This window comes from Etheostoma cragini, chromosome 10, assembly GCF_013103735.1.
Source record: "Etheostoma cragini isolate CJK2018 chromosome 10, CSU_Ecrag_1.0, whole genome shotgun sequence".
Taxonomy (NCBI): Eukaryota; Metazoa; Chordata; class Actinopteri; order Perciformes; family Percidae; genus Etheostoma; species Etheostoma cragini.
The window spans coordinates 805383-812368 of record NC_048416.1 but is presented as its reverse complement, the minus strand read 5'-3'; the positions used below and the strand labels follow the sequence as shown (position 1 = coordinate 812368).

At 42.2% G+C, this 6986-nt stretch overlaps 1 protein-coding gene across 10 annotated transcripts in view; it reads right to left on the bottom strand.

The window, feature by feature from the left end:
- Positions 1-6986, bottom strand: part of tenm2 (teneurin transmembrane protein 2) — a 227050-nt gene that overhangs the window by 193889 nt on the left and 26175 nt on the right. The window contains exon 1 of one of the 10 annotated variants that reach the window (XM_034884103.1): positions 2256-2737. The exons of the other annotated variants lie outside the window; for them this stretch is intronic. The gene's annotated coding sequence lies outside the window, so the exon portion shown is untranslated. Of the gene's footprint in view, positions 1-2255; positions 2738-6986 lie in introns of those variants that run through there. 10 annotated transcript variants of the gene reach the window in all.

Here is a 6986-nt window from a genome sequence, read left to right as displayed (position 1 = left end):
CAACAACCAGACACACACACACACACACACACACACACACACACACAACAACCAGACACACAGACACACACACACACACACACACACGCACACACACAGACACACACACACACACACACACAATGATGGTCATTTATTCAAAAGGGCCAGCCTCATTTCAGTCTAATGAAGATGGATACTGCTCTTTCCAGGCCTCACAGGTGTCGCAGTAAAATGTATAAATACGTAACCCAGATAGAGGGAGAGAGAGAGGAAGAGAGAGAGGAGATGGATTAACAGAAAGAGAGTCAATCTTTCATCATATTCATGTGAATTAACAAACTATCCAGCATGCACATAGGTTTCCGTGTCTAAAAGTCAATCTACGGTATACATCTCCATGGTAACAGCACAGAGTTAATCTTGATGAACAGTTGTAAAGGTCCAACAAGGACATGGACTCAGAGAACCCACAGAGCTCAGACCCTTGAGTCAAGTCTAAACCTCTCAGGCCTGCTTGTGTGTGTCTGTGTGTAGCCATGCCAAATGAGACACCCTGAGGGCTTGTCTGGAGATTGTGGTTGACACGGCCTGCTGCTGTCCACCGTGAGCTCCTATTAGCACTTAAGACTGTGGGGGGGGGCACACACACACACACACACACACACACACACACACACACACACACACACACACACCTTGGTGGGTTGAAGACCGACGGGTGTACTTGTCCGTGAGAGTATAACAGACAGCTAAAGCAAATGATGTGTGCTTATTTCTGTGTGCATGTATTAAAATGTGTGTCAGTAATGATTGCATGCCAAACTGAGGAGGTTGGTTGGCTTTCATGTATTTATCTATCCACCCCTGTCAAACGCTTGAGACTGAGGGATGGAAAGTGGGAGACAGATCAAAGAGCGTGAGAGATCACACAGACGCAGGCAGGCTTGAAGAGAGCTAAAGGTGGAGGAGGAGATAGAAGGGCTACGGCGAAAAACTGCACCAGTCAGACTTAAGTGTGAAACTCTGCAGGGCGTCTTGTCGCCGAGATCTGCATGGCATCTGTGCGTCTGTGTGTGTTTTCATGTCATAAGGTGCAGGCTCTGGGATCTACAGCTGGTGTGTGGGCCTCAGCCTTTGAGACCCTAACTTGATACATAACTGACTCCAAAAGTTTTTCCTAATACAACCTTGAACTTATCACAAGCATAAGGCATTTAATTCTTAACTAAGAGTCCCACTCAGGCCCGATGATCTCCTGCAGTGTTAAGGTCCTCACTGCAGCTCGAGGGGAGCCAGCTGGGCTGTGGTTTTCAGCCTCTTTATGTCACCATAAACACAGAACATGGCAGCAGAGGAAAGGTATTAACATTCAGCACAACACACACACACACACACACTTATTTTACCCCTCCAAAAAGCATAACAATGCATGGTTTTCTGATCCAATATACAGCAGCATGTGAGCAAGTTGGTGAAATATGAACGAAAACAAAGACTATGTAAACAGCTAAAGAGTTGTGTAGAAATGTGTGTGTTTTTTTTAAAGAGATTAACTAGTGAAATGTGGAGAGGCAGGGATCCGCGACAGGAGACGCGGCCGTGCGTAAGCACCGTCACGACGCAGAGCGGAGGCCGTCCGCGAGCGGTAATGACAGGTCAAGCAGCCAATTAAAGCCCACCAGCAACTCCTTCTCTGTCATGGTGTCGGGAAAGCATCTTTCCTGTCTAAGGACAAACTCACTTTATAACGCATGTATCTACGGAGAGCGACGAGCCGAGAGCGCTGCGCTGCGGTAGCCATAAATGCGTCGGTCAGGAGCTTAAGGTTAGTCGAGCTCCTGCCTCTCGTCATCACCACGACAGGTCTAACACACCAATTTGACCCTTTGGATAAAGGAAGCTCCGCACTGCCGGGATGTGCGTGTTGGCATGCCGAGCAGATGTGTGCAGACCTCGCAAAGCACAAACTCCCCAGCGATCCGTAAGAGGTCACCCCGCCTATTAACCAGGCAGCTGGACACTACGCCACGTAACGCCACTGCGGACAGAAGGGAAGGGAGCCCTGTGGGACCAATGCCAGTCTAGTACAGGCTAAAACGACAACCGCAAATGATATTCCGATAAAAGGCATCTCAATGTCACCGCTCTGCGCTGCCCTCCCTGTCCTACTAGAACTGATTGCGCACACACATGTGGCGTTTGTGGCCACAGAAGCTGGTGTGTAAACAGGAGCGCGTAAGCCCCGTTTTCATACGATTTAAAATATAACGTACCTTTTTGTTTGTTGCTCCAGCTATGTGCTGCACTCACTGCATAATCCTGCTTCTTCAACTTGAACTTTTCCTTCGCTCCGATCGCACAGCCCGAGCTACTGGACACTTGTTTATCGCATAGGCTACTTTTCTTTGCCCTGTCTGTCCTGGCAAGACGCTATGTTGCCCACAGCGTGAGACGAGAGCACGGGGGTTAGCTGATGGAGAGGAAAGGCTATAAAAGCCTCCAGTTCAACATGTAACCAAGTCAGGGAATCAAACGGAGAAATCCATTCCGCTGTGGTGGTCGTGATGTGGAACCAGGCAGCTGTTGGCAAACGGCGCGTCTTCCGTTGCTTCTGTTCAGACCTGAGGAGCGGCGGGCAGGCGGGCATGCTCTGAACGTGAACGACGGCCGGTCGGTGAAGGGCTGCGCGCAGCAGCATCCAGTGAGCGACCATCCACACACAGTACAGAGGAATGACCGAGGCTCGCGGAGCGCGCGTTCACGGCCAAAGCCAAGTCAATGGTCATTATCAGTGCGTGGGGCGAGTAATCCCCTGTGGACGGACTGCAGCTGCATCCCTACAGGACGCCATGCAGGGATCAACAGCAATTAAACTAAACAGTTCAACATGTAATAGATAAGGGAATGCGGTTAACTGAAAATGTAAAAAAGAAAATAATGGTATTTGGAAAAGATAAGTCTATTATTTATGTACATAGAGACTTACATATAAACACACACACGTATATATATATATATATATATATATATATAGTAGAGGCCAACAGTTTGGACACACCTTCTCATTCAACAAGTTTCCTTTATCTTCATGACTATTTACATTGTAGATTGTCACTGAAGACATCAGAACTATGAATGAACACATATGGAATTATGTTCTTGACAAAAAAAGGTGAAATAACTGAAATTAAAAAAAATATATATATATATATATTCTAGTTTCTTCAAAGTACCCCCCCCCCACACACACACAAACACACACACACCCTGAAATGGTTTCCCAACAGTCCTGAATAAGTTCCCAGAATGCTCAGCACTTGTCAGCCCCTCTGCCTTTACGCTGCCGTCCAGCTCTCCCCAAACCATCTCGATTGGGTTCAGGTCCGGTGACTGTGGAGGCGCAGCACGCCATCACTCTCCTCCTTGGTCAAATAGCCCTTTCACAGCCTGGAGGTGTGTTCGGGGTCATTGTCATTGTGGACATAGAAATGATGGTCCAACTTAATGCAAACCAGATGGGATGTTGCATGTCGCTGCAGCATGCTGGGGTAGCCATGCTGGTTCAGTATTCCTCAAATTTTAAATAAGTCCCCAAAAGTGTCACCAGCAAATCTTCTTCATCTGATCTTCTTCATCTGCTCTCTAATCTGAGCTGAGGTTAACTTGTGATTTCTGAGGCTGGTGACTCAGATGAACTTATCCTCAGCAGCAGAGGTGACTCTTGGTCTTCCTTTCCTGGGGCGGTCCACATGTGAGCCAGTTTCGTTGTAGCGCTTGATGGTTTTTGCGACTGCACTTGGGGACACATTCAAAGCTTTCGCAATTTTCCGGTTTTCTGGTTCTTGCCATAATATGAAATCTACCAGTTGTCCAATAGGCTGTCGGCTGTGTATCAACCTGACTTCTGCACAGCACAACTGATGGCCCCGACTCCATTAATTAGGCAAGAAATCCCACTAATTAACCCTGACCAGGTCCACCTGTGAAGGGAAAACCATTTCAGGGACTACCTCATGAAGCTCATTGAGAGAACACCAAGAGTTTGCAGCGCTATCAAAAAAGCAAAGGGGGGGTGGGGGTACTTTGAAGAAACTAGACTATAAGACATGTTTTCATTTATTTCACACTTTTTTTCAAGTACATAATTCCATATGTGTTCATTCATAGTTCTGATGTCTTCAGTGATAATCTACAATGTAAATAGTCATGAAGATAAAGGAAACGCATTGAGGTTTGTCCAAACCTTTGGCACACACACACACACACACACACACACACACATATATATATATACATACAGATATAGACAAATATACATATACAGTATTTACATAAATATTTACAGTACGTGCTGTATATATACATAAAGTATGTACATCTACATATATAGAATAGAAATGAATGCCTTATTGTCATTATATGCAAGTGCAGTACCTGTGCAATGAGATTGAAACATAAATATAAAGAATATAAAGTATAAAAATAAAAGGGATAGGTGGTGCAGAGAAAAAAATATATAAATATTAATAATCTGCGAAACTCTGAGCGCCAGCTATCCTGAAGCGCGCACACACACACACACACACACACACACACACACACACACACACACACACACACACACACACACACACACACACACACACACACACACACACACACACACACACACACACACACACACACACGCGTGTTTCATCATGTTGTGATATCCATATTATCCTGATCCTTTACATGCACTTTATTAAAGGAATAAAGGTAAGTCCCATTGTGCCAAATAAGCTACAGTTGCATTGCCACATATATTTACAGCCTATGAGGCAAAGTTGACTCTCTGTGTGCATTTTCCAGAGCTTAAACATGCCTGCTTTGGATGTTCGTACTATCCTTCCGTGGCCTAGTGCTCATTACCGTGGTCCTCATGCATCTCTTTTTAAACAGTGCACCCACTGCACTGCAGGCTACCGTTCACATTAGCACACTGCCTAATGGGCTTTCTCTGTATTAGCAGCAATAGAAAGGTGCAATAACAGAAGCATGCAATTATGCACCATAACTAGGGAAAACATTGTTAACAGTTACCCTATTGCCTCTCACTCTCCAAGCTGTAAATGCATATTTCCCAACGGAGGTATGATAATAACATTGGCTTATTTGAAAACACCTTGTAAGGAGAACCTTGTGGCTCTTTTGATAAAGATTTCATTTCAGAGGCATTTTTATGCATAACTGGGGATTGGCAGGGGACATAAACCTCCCACTACTGGCTTTATTTATTTATTTACTAACTCTTTAATGTCCACCATAGGTATATTGATTAAGACAAATAAGAGAGTGGGCTTCTAAGTAAAATTTCTAAACCTCGGTGTGATTTGAATTCACATGATTAAACCCAGAGCAAAGGGTGAGAGGAAAGAGGAGGGACTCATCAGATCTCTAGTGGGTAACACAGGTGCAGTATGAGATGAAAAATGCAGATGAGGGTAAGATGGCGTACTGAAACAATTTTTAAGTCCCCAAGTGATAACCTAAAAAAAGCGCTTTGACTTAGGCCGCTCTTCATTGTGCAGGTGCAGCTTGTCCTGAGCTGTAAAGTTTCCTCACACTGGCCATTGTGGTGTTTTGTTTTATAAAAGATAATGAGTTTATTAAGTTTAATAGTTTAATTATACTAGTTTATTTGAACCTTTAAAACATTAAAATAAAAATATATATATAAATACATTCATGCCAACGTCATGTTCAAAAAGGAGAAGGAAGAAGTTTATAATCAACTTATCAGGTCCGACCCCCTTTCTCTACTTTTATCCTTTAGTAAATACAAATCTTATGCTTCACTTATTACACATCAGAGACACATACATACACACACATTTACACTGTTTGTTCCTTCCTGAAATAACAAATCCATACTAGACTTAGTATATAGATATATTAGTATATAGATAAGAATAAAGAATATGTCATTATGCAATACGATCACTTCAAATCCTTTTCGTTTCCCTTTAATATATTCATTTTAAATAATCTCTTGAAATTGCTCATTGTTGAACATGATATCATCTCTTCACTGCAGCTTTGGTTGTGATGCAGTGATATTTAGCATTTTTTCTTACGAGTTTCTTTTTAAACACAAAGGTGATGTTTGCTCTTTCTTATTTGAAACATCCCTTGAATACTGTTCAATAGCTCATGATTATTTATTTTGTACATCATTTGTGCAGTTTTAAGGTCAACAGTATCTCTGAATTTTAATGCTTTAAATTGAATAAACGGTGCATTAGTTGGTGCTCTATAAGTGGTTCTATTACCAATTCTTTTGAAGAATGAATATGGGTTCCGTGTTGGTTTTGGACGAGTTTCCCCATCCCTCCAAACAGTGAGTAATGTATGGAAGTATGAAGGAACAATACAGCGTGTACAATGAGCGTTGATTTAATAAATAATTTTTTTTATAGACTCCAGCACTTGATTTGGATATTTTGGCATTGATATAGTGTACATGTGGCTTCCAACATAATCTTTCATCGTTTATTATTTATCATAATAATAATCATCCTCAAATGCCTTAAGATCCGAGAATATCCCCACTGCATAATTTTTTGTTCTATTGCTGTTGATATTTCTTCTACATATTGAATAATTGCATGTGAAGTTGTCCTATTAGCCCTGAACCCATATTGCTGATCACAAAGTATATTATGTTTCCTAATGAAGCTATCAATTCTTGCCAGTCTTTGTAAACTCCCCAGCTAAACTGGGACCGACTCCAACTAAATAATCATTAAATTCATTTGTAGCTAAGTTCATGTCCTTAACCTCTATATTGTATTTTGTCAGGAAATAGTGTTTACTTTTTTGCTTTTATTATTCTTGATCATTTTATTCAGTACCTACCAGGTGTTTCTTATATTACTTCTGTTGTCCTCTAGTAGTTTACTATAATAATACTTTTTATTGCTTCTCATGATCTGGTCAGTTTGTTTTTGCATATCTTATATTTA